We start from the raw sequence: 16,915 nt of genomic DNA on the forward strand, positions 1-16,915 counted from the left end.
GACGTGCTACTGCACAGTATTTTTCAGCTACTGCACAGTCAGTATCTCACATGGATGCACCCAGTATGAATACAGGATGTGCATATAGAATAAGGTAAAGAAGTCAGAGGATTTCAACTGCAAGCTGTGCAGGCCAGCTAGAGAGCTCTCGAGCACTGTAGAACTGCTTTACATTAAGAAAAATAATAGAAAAAAAGAAGAAATGGCAGCTAATTGGACTCAGAAAATGCATGCTATGACCAATGTCAAAAGCTTTTGATTTTTTAATCTCATTCCTCTGTAATTTCTTCTTGTATGTAGTTTTATTTAATTTTCCCCCCTCACAAAAAGGACCTCACAGCAAATACTGTACATTAGGAAGGAACTCAAAATCTATCTTCCACACACTCCATTTAAGTGCTCCAGATCTCTGAGAAGGGGATGCTTCTCCTAAGGATGTGACTTTTACATATGCTGTCAGAATCCTCAGTCAGGGAAGAAGACATCATTGTAATGCTGATAGAGCATCAAGTAAGACTACTGAAGGAAATATCACCAGTTGTCCTCTGGGCATTCTTTTTATATTCAGTGGACCAGAACATTGTCACTGGATAATGGTCGTCTGCTGCCTTGCCCCTATTAAATTAAATTAAATAGTTGATTGGAACATTCCCAGTTGCTCTCGGTAGAAATAAAAAGTGATGCAAACCACTGTAGTTGAATCACATTTGGAATTTTCAGAAGTGTAGTTAGTAATCTGGGCACCCAGATAAGACATGGTTACAGCTAATTCTTTTATTCTTTTGCACATTCTGTTGAGCACTTCTAAACATTGCAAAGAACATCAGAGTGATTTAAAATTCCTTGGCAAATGGGGTACACAGTTACTTAAGTTACTTAATTTGTATACCTACATAAAAATGCTAACATTATTTCAGATACTGTAGTTGCTGCATGGGTCATCAGGAGGACTTAAGCTTACACCCAGACACTGAAGCACAGAAAAAGAGGGAGCTAAGACACAGCTGGAGAAAAGTTGTTTAGAGGTTGTCTCTAAGTCAGTAAGCTGTCACAGATCCCCCTCCATCTTTTTGTCTTTGAGTCCAAGTCCAGCTGAAAGGACTGCCTTAGGTGTCCAGACTTTCTGTTTTGTTGTGTATCACAGTTATCCACTGAGGTGGTAGCAGGCACACCCTGTTCACAGTAGTCTCAAATGACTAGTTGGTCATGCCACAATTCAGGTAACAGAGCCAATGATTCATGACAGAGATTTCAGCAGAATTATTCGGCTATAGCCCAGCCATTCACCCAGCTAACTAATTCTGAAACTCCAATTTTGATAGAAAACAGGCACACTATAATGCAGCAAGGTATTACCATGAACAAGTATTCTGCTCAACATTTGACCTACACAACAGCTCCCTTCCCTCTTCATCATGCAGCTTATTCTATCCAGAAGCAGTACTGAACAGGGGTCCTAAAGAATAGAATATACACCTCTCCATAACTTTTGAGGAGATACAAGCAAATCAGAGGGCTTCCCAGGTTCATTCTTCCAATCATAGAATAATAAGATTCAGATGAAGAGTCTGTATGCACTAAGTAAATGATTCTGTGAACCACTATTCCTGAAGTTAGGGCAAAGAACGTCTCCATTTTTAATGCAAGTGCTTATTGCATTATTGGCACTTACTTAACACCAGCAGAAGCCCCTCACACAGGGAACAAGTGCTAAAACAGTAATAAAGATTCACTCAGCACCATTAAAAGAACTTCATAATGGACTGCGGATAATTTTGTTCTTGCTTTCTAAAAATCCTGAAGATTATTTTAAGGGATGTTTTCTAGCAGATTTAAATTCTGTCTACACAAGTAAACAGGCTCGTTACTGACAACTTTATCAACAACTATTCAGGGTGAACCTTTCTTATGTTCAGATATGTGGGCATCATCACTTCATTTTGTGCTTTGCATAAATTAAGTGTGATTTTCATGGATACAAGACAACGCCTTGTAGCATTTCTATGTGTTCTACCAAATTCTGCCCTTGGATTATGATCAGGGCTCTTCATGCAAAATTGTAGGGTAAAATTGCATGAAGTTTCCTAAAAGAAATATCTTCTGTTTGGTCTCCATCCTGCTATTGATCTTAACAACAGCCATAACATAAAATTACTAAGCCATAATGGAGAGAAAAGGTTTTAACAATCATTTTTCATTCTCCTATATTTCTTTGCTTTGGGTGTTCCTGGATTTTGCCAATTATATGATTGATCTGAAGCTTCAACTCGCCTGGATCCTGAAAGCAGAAAACTTTATAATCTTGATTTTGGGCACATACAGGCAGAACCACCTGCCAACAGGAAGAACTGAAAAATTCTACAATCTCTCTCTCTCTCTCTCTGATATTCTAGGGAAAATAAGCCCTCTTCTACTACAGTTATTGTCTAGCATTTGAGTTCAATGTTGGCAAACTGGTCCCTACATGTCTTTGAGGCATATGGAAATTGATGATGAAAGTGTCTAGTGTAACTAGAAATATAATTTGATGAAAACTGAAGCAGTGAACTGTGAGAAACTGCTAAATCAGTGTCATCAAACTGTGCTTGAAAAATAATGAAACAGAAATACTAGTAGTGCATGAGAAATGCAGGGCGTAGACTGTGAAATCACATAGCAAATTCAAAAACTAAGGAAATGCAAGAGACCTTTTTATTATTGTTATTTTTTAAATTGGTACCCAAAAATACAACAGAAAATTCCTGTCAAAATTCACTTAGGTAGACAGTGACATCATGTCTCCTCTAAATTGTTCAGCCTTAAACCTTGGCACAGACTGTTCATAAAGAATGCCATGTTTGGCCCTGGTGCAGAAGCCTGTCTACACATAACCATGTGCCTAATAAGAAAACTTTCAGTGGCCAACACAAATCCTGGCTATAACTCAAGTCCCCCATGGCAAAACAAAGAGATTAAAATAGAACATATATTATAGAACTTTACATAATAGTATTGCTAAGAAAGAAAGGCTGTAACCTCAATGACACAAATTGTCTAAAAGTTAGCAATTCATGAAGCTGTTAATGGGCTTCATAAAGACAACTTCAAGACTTGAAAGGGGAGATCCTGATACAGCTTCATTCTTACATTTGAATGGAATAAACATAGGCCTAAACTATATATACATTTGAAAAAAATAAAAAATATACTGTGCTTTAAGCCCTTAAGCATATCATGTAACTAAAATTACCCATGTTCAAAAACATCAATGATTCTATTCAGAATTATACATGTTTTGAGTTGGCAACATGCCTAGGTATAATCAAGGAAGGGGGTGAGCCTGTATATTCAAAGACATGCCAGAAAATTTGTACCAAAAGATCACAGGGAGACAGAGACAGCTGGAAAAATTGGAGCTGGAGCTCTGATTTTCATGCCAGTGTTACACCTAATGCAAAGGGAATGCAGATGATAGACTGCAAGCTATGTATGTCATTCCTTCTGCCATTTACCAGCATACTCACAGAGCTGAACAATAATCAGAAAAAAACAGGAAAAACTGAAATGGAGGGAAATGAACTAAAATAGGCTAAAATATTTATATCAAGATTTTGATTAAAACTGTCCATTTTTTTATTTATACGGAAAGGAAAAATAAAATAATTGCAATAGCAATTTAAGATATTTAGTATTTATTCCTTTTCATTATATTCAAAAATCACTGTACAAACATTAATTACAGGTCTTGACGTCAATGCTGGATATAGGTAGCAGAGAATATTAATAAAGGCAATTCATAAGTAGCTAAACAAATTTTTCAACCAGCTTCCATTGTTTTTTAAAGTAACAGTTGAGAACTTTCAACACACAATTTTATATAGCTAACTATAAATAGGCCTGAGTACAACTCACGTTAGTAAATAGCATAGACGGCAGAAGGTGGGGGCTAAAGAGACTCAACCCCCCCAAATGCAGGGTAGCTGGCACGGCTGGAGGGCCTCCTGGCAGCAGGCTGCTGCAGCAGGGGGGCGGGGGGCGCACACACTCCCATACCCTGCAGATCGCAGCCAGCTCAGCAGGCAGGTAAGTTTCTTTGTCTCCTTTATTTATGGCTGCTTGGGCTTGTGGGGTGGGGAGGGCAGATTGAGACCCCCACAGTGCAGGAAGTAGTGGGGTAGGGGCAGGGATGAATCATTTGCCCCTGCCCTGCTGTACTGTGGGGATTGCTGGGCTGGGTCATGGGGCAATCAGAGCCTGGTGGCTCCTCCAGAGGCATGGTGTTGGAGAGCCAAGGTCGGGGGGAGCACATGGCTTTGAAAGTGGTGTGGCACCACGTGGATCCCGTTGCTGTGTGGGCCAGGCAGCAAAGCACACGGTGCTGTGCCATGCTGCTTTCAAAGCAGCAGCAGTGAGGCGTGGAGGCAGGGAGCAGAGTCTGAGTCCAGATCGCAGCTGAAGCCAGCCCTTGCCCTGTGCAAAGATCTGGGGGCCATGCACACCCCCCTCCCCACCCCCCGCCTTGGTTCCCCAGTACCACACCTCTGGAGGAGCCACCAGGCTGTGCCGGGTTCCTCCCAGGGACAACAAAGGAAGGGGTAGGCACAGGGGTCCCACGTGCTCCGTCCCCTCTGGCCCAGTTCCAAGGCTGGCCCTGCTCCAGCCCCCAGCTCCGGGCCCCCTGGGCGGTGTGGAGCCAGTGCAGGGAGGCAGCCGGGGCCAGTGCAGGGCTGGGGCATAGCAAATTCACAGGGGCTGCCAGCGCCAGGCAACGACCCCAGCCACAGGAGAAGGTGCAGCCGCACAGGTGCAGCAGGCCCCAAGCCCAGACCTGGCTCTTCTCCAACCCCTGCCCAGTCCTAGCCCCAGCCCCACTCTCCCCCTACATGGCTCTTTTTCCTGCAGACTTTCCCATTGGTAGCAGGGGGAGCACATGTGTGCACATGCACGCGTGTGCTCAGCCTCCCTCCCTGCCCCAAATTTTTTCCCTCCATCTATGGTAAACCGCTTGACAATCTTTTCTTTTGAGAAAGGGGAAAAATATGAGGCTTAGCAGAAAAAGGAAGTGCAATTCTGATAGGATTTCCTGGTAATACATTTGCCTTTCTAAAAGCAATCCAGACATGATTTCCATGGGTTTTGAGGTCATCTTTATATTAGAGATGCCCTCAAAACCCAGGTGTTAAAAGTCATTTTCTTTCTCAGCTCATGGTTCAGCTCAAACTCTGCATTGTTGGAATGTTTTAAAATACATTTTGTTTTTCAGTCATGTTGACCCCAAAGCCATCTTTCATAACATTATTACTCAGAATTCCAAATCATGCTCTCATTGTAAAGTAGGCCTTCAAAGGCAAAAGCAGTCTATAAAAATCAAAATCATTTAGAATTTAACCAAGGTACCTTTGAGTCTATCTAGGATTCATGTTGATTCCAGTTTTGCTTTCAAACTTAAACATGCCATAGTTTTTGACAGTGACTGAGAGTAGCAGAACCATGGTGTATCTTTGTAACACCCCAGTAGTCACAATGAACTGTCCATTGAGATGTCTGTCACTGAACACAGTGGTCTGGAAAGCCTCTCACCTACAAAAAAAGATAGGAGGGGAAGAATAAAATAAGGAGTAAAAAACCCTAATGAAAATGAAAAAGGAGGTGGCAAAGAAAAAAAGAAAGAAAAGAAAACAAAGGTGACCCTGAACACCATTGTTTGGATCCAAAATCTGATATGAACTTTGGATCTTGGGGCCCAGTTGGGGCCACTTTACAAAGAGGTTGAGCTACAATATTTGGTACCAAATCCAGATCTGAACTATCCCAGGGTTGGGATAAGAACTGGTATTCAGGTTAAAATTGGAGCCTCCCTCTAGAGGTAGTAGAGGTATGCATATAAGAGGTCTTATATATCAGCGGCCTAGGTAAACACTCCACCAGTGGATGCATCTACACTAGGGTTGCCAACTCTGACTAAAGCTATTCCTGAAGATACTCCCTGCAGGATAGGAAGGCAGCCCTGCCCCCAGCCCTGTTCACACCACACCTTGATGACACAGCACATGCTACCAGATTGCTTTCAATCCAAGGGGGTTGGAAACCGTAATCTACACATGACACTTTATTGAAAATTAGATTTATCACTGTCTACATGTGCACAGCAATTACTGTGCAACAGATTAGTCTAATGCACTGTTTTCTAGCACCTGTAGATACAGGTACTAGAAATCAAAGTGCACCTGTAGATGCTGACTGGGATAAAATTTGCTCCCAGTCAGCCTCGGCAGCAGGGGACCACAGATGGCAGAGAGAGCTGTTCCAGCTCAGAGGGACGCTGCCTCCCAGCTATGTGGAGATTGGGACATGTCCCAATATCTACAGGGCTGGGAGAGATGTCCCAGCTGCCAGGCATCAAGACCCATCCCAATCTCCACATGGCTGGGAGGCAGCTGCCCAGCAGCCAGGACAGTTCTCCCTGGCCCATGAAGATTGGGATGAGTCCTGATCTGTGTGGGGTGGCAGGCAGCTGCCTGCTGAGATGGGAGAGCTCCCTCCCCTGCCACCCTATGCAGATTGGGACTGCTCCCAGAGCCTGTACAGCTAGGAGCTGGTATCTGGATGAGCCTGGAGCTCCCTCTGGCTGCTGCGGGGTGGGTGGGATGGGTGGGGGGGGCAGTGGGCTGAGCAGAGCAAGAACATCCCTGGAGTAGGCTGTTCTGTTGGTCGTAATTTGCTCCCTGTTGAGCATAATCTGCTCCCATAATTTGTTGTACTCAGGACACAGGCGCACATGTAGATATGCACCCTGGAGTGCTTTAATGAGCCTTAACTTTCTGCGGAAAAAATTCTTGCACATTAACTGTACGTGTAGATGGGCCCAGTGTGAACTAGCAGCTAACCTTCATAAATTTTAACATCAAATTAAGAAAAACCTGTGGGAACCTGTGCATAAGTCTTTGCTCATGCCCCAGCCTGGCTAGGACCACGTTTCACATTATCAAGCTAGACAGCAACTTCTATAGGAGTCACCTTCATCCTATTTATATCTGCAAATTGCACCTATGCATTGCCTCATGAAAAGTCTTGTAAGCACAGTGAGAAAAAGAGCTCACTTAGCTTGTAAAGGTACCGTATGCCTGGCAAAGTGCACAAGCAGTTCAATATAATGTTAAGTTAATAAGACATTCACCTTAAACTTTGTGGGATAGTTACATGGTGATGGTGTAAAGGGTTCTGTAAGTGCAGAGGACTCTATTCAGCCATGGCATAAGTGTCACTTCTAGTAGTGGACTTCAGTGGGACTTAACCCTACTGTGCTAGGTATGAATTAGATCCATGCTCTGTACATGAAAAACAGCAGTGTACCTAAGGTGGCATAACTTTGGCAGCAGCCCCAGGACCTGACTCGCAAGGAGAGAAAGCAAATGTCACAGCAGCCACACAGACATCTGGCAGTACCACGAGGCCAATGTTGCCATCAACCCCGTGCATTGCCACTGCCCTGGACACCCAGATTCTCTGTTACACGTCTGATGAAAAATATAATTTGTATTTTATTACAAATATTTTGACATAAGAAACAAGGGCTCAATCCAGGAAATAATTCTTCCTTCATTTCAAACTCCATTGATGTCAAATGCAGTTTGGGGTCAGATCAACTTTCCATATTTCAGGGAATAAAGGATCTGGTCCTGCTTCACTGAAACCAGAAGGACTTTTACCATAGACTTAGGGCTTATTTAGAGATTTATAAATCTACACGTAATCATGTAAATGAAATTCAGGCCCACAGAATCCAAGGCCCCTTTCCACTAATGTAAAGTGGGCATAAATGTAATTTACTAACAGTTGAAGTTTCTTTTACCCTAGTGGAGTAGGACAAGAATGCACTCTCATTTTAAAAGAGAATTAGGCCCCTGTGGGAGCACCCCCATGAGCACGCACATGCATTTCCCTGGGGATAACTAGCCGAAGCACATATTTGTGCTGCTGCTAGTTGTCCCTAGGGAATGCCCTTGCACCACATTGGCACACAGCAAATTGTCCCAGGTAGGGTAGGGGAGGCTGTGGCCAGCACCTGGGCTGCCCCCAACAGTCTTATCTGTGGTCCTGGGGGCCTCCTGGGGCTGCAGCAGCAGCGATCTGGGTGTGCGGAGCCTGGCTGGCAGCCAATGAGGTTCTGGCCGGCTAGGCTGTGGTTTCGGGTGGTGCATGCTTTTTTTGTCTTTTTTTTTTAGATACCAGGATTTCCTGGTATCTAATTTTGCTATTGCACTGCAAATATGCAGCACAGTGAGCCAATTCATGTGTGCTGTGTGCATTTTGCAGCACCTCAAAAACCTTTGAAGCACTGAAAAGAGCAGGTTCCTGCTTGTTGGGACACAGCCTATGTGTCTGCCCCCCTTGGGTCATTTGGGCTGATTATACAGATTCCCCTATAAGGATTTGTTGATGTTAAATTATATGTTCCCTTTTGCTTGTTGAGGATACATTGCATAAGCACCTTTGTGCTTTCTTTGGATGTTGCACTGGTCCAGGTAATTTTGTGAATCATCTTCACGTTTTTTTGTCCAGTCCTGCTCCAAATGATATCAAGAGAATTACATTTGGGCCCTTGGCAGGGCATCTTCTTTACTAAGAAAAACCAATATATATATATTTTTATATGGAGAACAGAACAATAAGGTAAAAATGATCCCAGACATATTTTATTAATACAGCCTTCATTTTTAATAAACCAATTCTCAGCATTCTTAGCATTGTCTGTCATAGCATTTCTTTGGCATATAGGTATGATGCATGATACATTTTAAATATCCTTACTAAAATGAATATTAGAAAATTCTACATTGTGTTTTTCCTGTCAGAGGTCATCAGAAAATATATTTCAAGAAAACTGAAAGCAATAGATGTAGTTTGCCCAGTAGATTAATACTGAGCCATGAACTTTCATCCTCTGCAGCAAGATTTCCATCCAACTGACATAGAACTGACATGCAGTAACACTTACAACCAGGGGGATCCAATTTAGACGGAGTTCAAATGGTTTCATGCTACGCATAGGTCACAGAGGTAAAGTATGCATAAGAGAGCTGGCTTTAATCAGAAGGTTTTCAGTAATGTCACACCAGAAGTGATGGGCCACATTGAAAATGAGCTGGATGCGAGGCTTGAGAATGAAACCACCAAATATATTTAAATATTCTGAATATAGTCTTTAAGCATTTACTCAGAGCTTTCCACATGCCTGTAAATTGTATATCTCAGAACAATGGAGCAAGGCACAAAATTTATTCCTTATACAAGTGAGTGAGATTCCCATTGATTTCAGTGGGAATTGTGTGGGATTATACCAGTTTGGCATTTATAAACTATTGTTGTAAGTGATGAAGGATGGGAGGGACAGCTTCATCATGGGTGACCATTTGAAAACAAAAGAGACTCAGACATGTTCACTTAAGAAAATTGAGAGGGATGGCAAGCATATTAGTATAAGAAAGAGGGATTCTAGCAAAGGCTAGTTCTAATGCAGTTATCAAATGTTGACCTACTTCTGAAACTGGCAGATGGAATCTCAGTTTAACATTTCATACCGAAGAATAACAGTTCCTTGGGTGAAAATGAGAGGTCTCAGTTCCAAAGACAAAATGTTAGTCTCATGAGAGACTTTTAAAGGTTATATTCCAACCATAACCCCCCAAATCTGTCAACTCCTTAATTTCAAACGTCTCCAGGCAGTTTGGTCTATCCAAATCAGGTATGTGCCCTCATTTTCATTTGGCTGGACTAACAACTTTCTGAGCAAAGTTAAGGGAGACAATTTGGATGAATGAATGCTTTAGATCTGAAACTCAAGCACCACTAGTATAAGGCTAAGTTTTCCTACAGCACTGCTTCAGCTTTGTGCTACCAGCAGCACTAAGAGGGAAACTGAAAAACAGTTTAATAATATGTTGGAGGTCATTATACACTTTAGTACAAAGTACACTCCTTTTCCCTTGTTAGCTTTAAGGTTTACATTATACTCAAGGGGCTGTGCCTCTTAGATCCTGGAATGCTGAGTAAAATAGATTTTTTCAGCTCTTATTCAGATCTTTGCCCATTGCATAAGTGGGATATTCTCAATGGAAACAAAACAACTCCAACTTGTTAGGCATGTGGAAGTTTTTTTTTGAGACTTCCATGAGTTTTGTTGTGTACCAAACAAAGTAAACTAAAGACCGGTAGTGTTGCATACAAAACTGCATCATTCTCCCCCCAGACAGAATTAAACACACCATCTTTGAGAAAGATTAGAGGTTTAGATAGCACTCTAATAGTGGAGCTACCTTGGGGCTCTGTTAACAGGCAAGGGAGAGACCCTGGACCAAAAGGTTGTTTCATGCCTTATCAATGGCAAGCTTTAAACAAGATTTAACAAAGGAGAAACTAGATGAACCCAGTGTATTGCTACAATGCCATAGCTTAAGGTGTAACCTACAGTATGAGTGCATTGGAACTATGCTACCCTACAGTCTGTTAGTACCATCATGTGTTATTAGGCAATGTTAAAAATGTAAACATTTTTAAATGTTTTAAACTGCAAAGAAGAAACAAAAGATTGGACAGGAACAAACCCAGTTTTTTTTTATTAGGGTAACTAGTTCTTGCTAAGTTGCTTCTTGCACCTGAGCTAGCTCATTTGCTGCTTGCTCAGGTATTGTTATGCTGCACTGCAGTCTGCAATGTAAACATTTCTTTAGTTAAGCACAGTATTAACCAAGTTGCCCATATCTGAGTCAGTAAAATAAATATTTTAAAATTAAAAATTCCTGACAACATTAATGTCCGAAGAAACATCAGATATTCTGGGTAGTTAAATCTAAGCTGATGGAGAGGCGCTGCAGAAAGATCTCATCAAGTTAAGTGAATGAGCAAAACAATGGCAAATAAACTTCATTGTCGACAAGTGCAAAGTAATGCACATAGGGAAAAATAAACCCAGTTATACAGTGCTGGGTTCTGAACTAGCTGTTACAACTCAGGAAACCCTCATAAGTCACTATAAGAATTTTAGTTCTCTAAAAACATCAGATCAGTGTGTAGCAGTGTCTAAAAAAGAAAAAAAATGACTGATAAAATGGTAGGCATCATCAAGAAGGGATTTGAAAACAAAACAGAAAACATCATCATGCCACTATAAAAATCCAGGGTGCACACACATCTCGAATATTATAGGCAGTTCTAGTCTCCACATCTCAACAAATGATGTAGAAGAACTCAGACAGACCAGAGAAGGCAACCAAAATGATGAGACATATGGAGCAGTTACCATACCGGGGGACATTAAAAAGGGTAGGACTCTTCACTTTGGAAAGAAGACTGCGGGGGGGGGGGACATGATACAGGTCTTTAAAAACATGAAGGGTATGGACCAAGTGAACTGGGAACTGTTATCCCCCCAAATCCCAAAATACTAGAACTGGGGGCAGGGGCCACCCACTAAAATCATCAGGAGACAAGTTTTAAACTAACAAGAGAAAGTACATTTTTATGCAGCATGTAATTAATTTGTGGAACTTATTACCACAGGAGGTTGCAGAGGCAGGTAGTATAACTAGGTTCAAAAAGGGATTATATAAACTCATGAATGGGTGATAGATCTATTAATACAGGGGCAGGCAATTATTTTGGGTGGAGGGCCGCTTACTGAGTTTTGGCAAGCCATCGAGGGCCGCATGACAGGTAGCCAGGGGCAGATAAATATTATTTTAAAAAAAATTTTAGGGGCCCCACAGGCCAGATAGAATGGCCTGGCGGGACGCATTTGGCCTGCAGGCTGCATTTTGCCCACCCCTGTATTAATATGTATTAAACAGAACAGTTGGAGGTGTTTCCTCTGGCATCTCTAATGCAGAAGCAGGGTAGATTTTTACCTTGTAGACTAAACAAAGTATGTATATATATACATATATTGAATGTGCAATGAGAGAGAGAGAGGGAGCACAAATGGTTGTGGTTTCTCTAAACCAATGATCAGGAGACAGGATACTGGGGGAGATGAGCCATAGGTCTGATCCAGTAAGGCAGTTTTATGTTCTCATCGCTTTCTAACGTGGTGTAAATATTTTCTCCTGTATACAAGCTGTGGATTGATTTATTCATAAATTATTTTGGTTTATAAAGAGTTCTCTTACTTTTCATGCTCTAACTCACATTCCAGGTGAGCATAAATAATATGTGAATTAATCATAATTAGATTATAAGTGCTTTATTTTTAAATACTTTTCTAAACTTTGCAGGATAAATCAAGTCATATGCATTGCAAACTAGTCCCCACAGGTCAAATTTCAAGACATATTTTTCTTTCATCCGAGTCTGCTAGGTTAGGAAAATGTATGTTCTTAAATTTTTTTTGGGGGGGGGGAATCTTTATACTTCTCACCGGCTTAATCAGTGCTTAATAGAAGACAACTAAATAGTGGTAAAGCTATGGTATACATTTCTGTTGCTGCTCTATATTTTCCATTTCACTTCTCTCAGCTCCCAATTTTTTTGTCAAAATATGATTTAAAAGACTTTGTCTGTTTTTTATTTCCATAAGTAATTTCTGGGCCTTATGCTAAAAGGATGCCCTACACACATGCCCTAGACATAAATATACATCAAGGTTCACTTTCTATAATAGTTTAAGCAAGTTGTAGATAGTTGCTGAGGCTTTCCTCTTCCTTCTCCATCCCTCCTAGGAACCCCAAACAGTTTGCTATCTTTTTTTTTCTCAAACACATTATAATGACTTAAGATGCTTATAACATAATAAGGTATTTTCTTTAATACATTGGGATATGCTTTCTTAAGCTAGGATTCTTCATATGTTCTTCCAGAACATTATAGTCTTTCTTCAACATCTTTTAAGATTTAGGTTTTCAGAGTTCCAAACAATGGAGCTTGCCAAAGGAGAAGGGATCTTGTCAAAGGCTAATGAGGAAAAGGAAGAAGAAAGGTAGGATCAGATGGAGTGAATAGATGTGATTGAGGAACAGGTTCAGAGGTGTTTTTACTTTCAGGAAAAGTCAAAACTTTGTGATGCTTATCTTAACTAAACAGAACATCCAAACTTATTAATGAACCAACATTTATGAATATGAACCCAGACTTCAAAAATTGAAATTCTGGAATAACTAAACTAAACTAGTTCACCAACTATTACAGCTCTGTAAAATAAAGGTCTCAATGACCATCCACTAGCAGACGGAGAGATGGAGTAGAACATCCTGATTATATTCTTTCAGTGTATTGCTCTTGTGGTATTAGCAGGTGCGAACTTCATTCCTCTCTGACAATTAAGCAGCTGTACTGAAGAATGAATACACTTTTAGAGAAAGGTAGAAAGCAGTCCTGATGCCAGACAAGGTTCTTTGGGTAAATCTGATATCTTTTATTAGACCAACTAAAATGGTTGGAAAAATTATTTGCAAGCTTTTGGTACAAACCCCCTTCTTCAGGCAGAGGGAAACCCCCTTCTTCTGCATTTGCTTTGTGCTCTCCTGGATGGGATAGAAGCATACTGGCTCCTATCCCACCCAGGAGAGCACAAAACAAGATACTCCCTCTGCCTGAAGAAGGGTGTTTGTACCAAAAGCTTGCAAAGAAGAATTTTTCCAACTATTTCAGTTGGTCTAATAAAAGAGACCAGATTTACCCAAAGAACTTTGTCTGCCTATGTCCTTAGACCAACACGGCTACTACAACCAACACTCCTGAAACATGTGTTGATGCCAGACACTCCAGTAAGGACCCATTTAGAAGGTATAATCATTTGCAGTTAAATCAGACACATGTTCTAGTACCACTACATAAGAAATCCACTAATGAAGTGACCAAGGAGATGCACTAACTCAGTAAATCTCCTGGCTGGCCTGAATCTACCCACCTGCGGGGCCAGAGCAGAATGATGGCTGAAGGTGGTTAGCACTCTCCAGGTGGCTTTCCATCAGCGGTGGTCCACAGACTTAGGTCTGATGCTAAATAAAACTCTAAATCCTACAGCACAGACTATAACTATGGCTTTAGAAAATACATCGAATTTTGAGTTGCAGAAATACAGACATAAAATATAGTGCAAGCCAGAACTGTTACAGCCCTTTTGAAAGCCTGGTTTCAATGCACTGTGAGGAGTCAAGTACTGTACAATGCAGCACACTGCAGTATTTTTACTGCAGAAAAAAACGTTACAGGAAGGAAGCGGCTTTGCTTTAAACATCAACTTTCTCTCCTTTCATTCCTCATCTCTCTTTGCTCCTTCCCTGCCCATGCTATTGAACACTCACACTTGCCTCAAGTGAATCATCCAAGTTTACTGTTGCAGACTAAATTACACATGCTGAGAAAAGCTGATATTTTATCAGCTACATAGGAAAGGAATATCTTGCAATTTTTCTAGCAAACTGATACTGATTATCAATCCAGCTACAATCAAAAAACATGTTTGTCAAACTATAAGTAACCAAATTCATATTTAGACAGTGACATAAAATGGTGTTGTATTGGAGACAGGGCATTTGAAAATCAGGCTGCAGTTATTTATATTTGGATTTAAATTATTTAAATATGGATTTTGGTGTGTAACCTTACAGCTGTCCAAATTTCACTATCCCCAAATAGCCCTTTAAGGCTGAAACAGGTCATAAAATATATGTAATGTGGCATCGGACTTCACATCTTTCACCAGTTTGTAGATTGTAGATTAGCAGATATAATTTGCAGATTTGCATACCCTGGTTAGCTGGCTCATAGGGATCAAAGGCCTGTGTTTGCCTACGAAATAATGGGACCTAAAAGGGTTAACTCCTACACTATCTCCAAACACATTTGTGTTCTTTTGTGATAACACACAGCACTTAATGGGCATCATATAATGGCTGCATGATCTGAGGTTTGGAAAACCTAGAAGCATTCAATTGCTTTCACTGATGAGATCTGTACTTATTTGGCATTACCAGAGATATCTCAATTCCTAAATAATTAACTTACAACCAATATGTATGAAATTGCCTCAGTAAGCTCACTGTCCAGGACTGTTTGCAGTTAAATTAGTAGAATAAATAATTTACACCAAAAAGTGTGCACAAGATAGTGCCAATAAACCTGACAGAACTTGTTCATTATTTGTAAGAAAATTGGATGAAACACAATTCCCCAAGTACAAGCTGTCCTGTGGAGTAAAAGGTGTGTTAGTGTTATTACAGCACATAGGGAATAGATGAAATCTCAGAATGTTCACTTCAGAGCAGTCTTTCTCCATTAGTCTGTTCTTCAGAGTTAAGTGCCCTGCACTGTACATTTATATATATGGATCTAAAAGGTGTGTTTCTGGGTGTTTAGGTTATATTTTATTTGGATGAATCTTAAAGAGAGGGGGGAAAAAAATCACAAGAAAAATGTTTCAGGGATGTGAAATTTCTCCCCAAATTACATTGGCCTGCCGCAGGGCTATTTAACTTCTGGGTGATGGTGGGGCCACATGCCCTGCGCAGGCTGCAGACCTCCTGCTGCTAGTATAGCAGGGCTCCTCTTCTCCCACTCCCCCTTGCATGCAGAGCACAGGCAAGACAGACCCCTCCCAAACCCCGCTCCCACTGTGCTGCCCTACCTCCAGGAGCAGGGCAGAAAGCTGAAGCCAGGAGAGTGGTAACCCAGATGCCCTGGCTGCTATAAGAGATGAAGCAATGGTGGGACTGGTGTCCAGGCTCCATGTTAACCCTGCAGAGATCACATGTGGCCTGCAGGCCGCTAGTTTGACAGCCCTGGCCTGATGTATTCAGTCTCGCATGAGGGAGGAGTTTAAAGTGCAAAATCATGTATCGGAATGAAAGATGTGATCATTAAAAAAAAAAAGCTATAAAGCCTCTTTTCCTGTATGTAATCCTATTGTTTCTACTTGTTAGTCAAAGGATATTTGTTTTGAAAAATGGAATTTAATTACATACAGTGATATTTTAGGGAATTTAGACATTTCCAAAATGTGCTATTGATAATTTTTCACTCCTTCAGAACTATGTATGGATGTGGCTTACCTCATCTATTGTCCATGAAAAGCAGTGAAAACCTTTCCACAGATTTCAATGGCTGCTGGATAAGGCCCAGAGAGCAAAAGGCAGACTTGTAGTTAGAGGTGTAAAAAAGACATTCACACAATTGCACCAGAGTCCTGTAAAAACTTGCCAAACATTTCTAAAGTAGTTTTGTTACAGAATGAGGTAGATAGCAAATTCTCAAATCAAAACGCAGTTAGAATCAGTGGTTTAGATTTGGTAATCTTCTGAAACCTGGGGTGTAGACAGAAAGTTTGGAGACAGTACTGAACTTCTCGTAGTGCTGGATTTCAGCTCAGGCCCATTTCTAACGGGGGGGTTTCCATTTGCATATTCCTGTAATCACATGACCTGTGCTTCATGGTGTGTTCAGCCCTTGGGAAATTTATTAGGTAAGTAGCGTTTCCTCTTCCACCATTAATCTGAGGCTTTGGTAAGGAAGAGCACCTTTACTTTCCTACATGTTTTTTTAAAGGATATTCCGAAATCAGAGAATCCCTTAGTCAAACTATCCACACCTTTCTCTATCACCATCCTGGTCTGCCCTTCAGACTCTTTTTCTTCTCCTGCAGTATAGGGAGAAAACTGCAGCCATCTTATACTGTTACCACATACCACTAACAGACTTACACTGGCACTACAGCCTGGTGTGTGTAGCAGAGAGGGCAGAAACCCAGACTGAATCTGGTCCTGTGTTTGTTTGTTTAAGCATGAGTTAAATGCTAGGTCCTGACCTGATTTGTTGTGGTTTGTTGATTTTTACTGTTTGATAATGAGTCTCCTGGGGGATATTTCATGACCTTGTTCTGTATCCACACAACACATAAAAGACAAACAAAAGTGTGTGTGTGTGTGTGTGTGTGTGTGTGTGTGTG

Source organism: Gavialis gangeticus, unplaced genomic scaffold, assembly GCF_001723915.1.
Source record: "Gavialis gangeticus isolate Ggan-Ray unplaced genomic scaffold, GavGan_comp1, whole genome shotgun sequence".
Lineage (NCBI taxonomy): Eukaryota > Metazoa > Chordata > Crocodylia > Gavialidae > Gavialis > Gavialis gangeticus.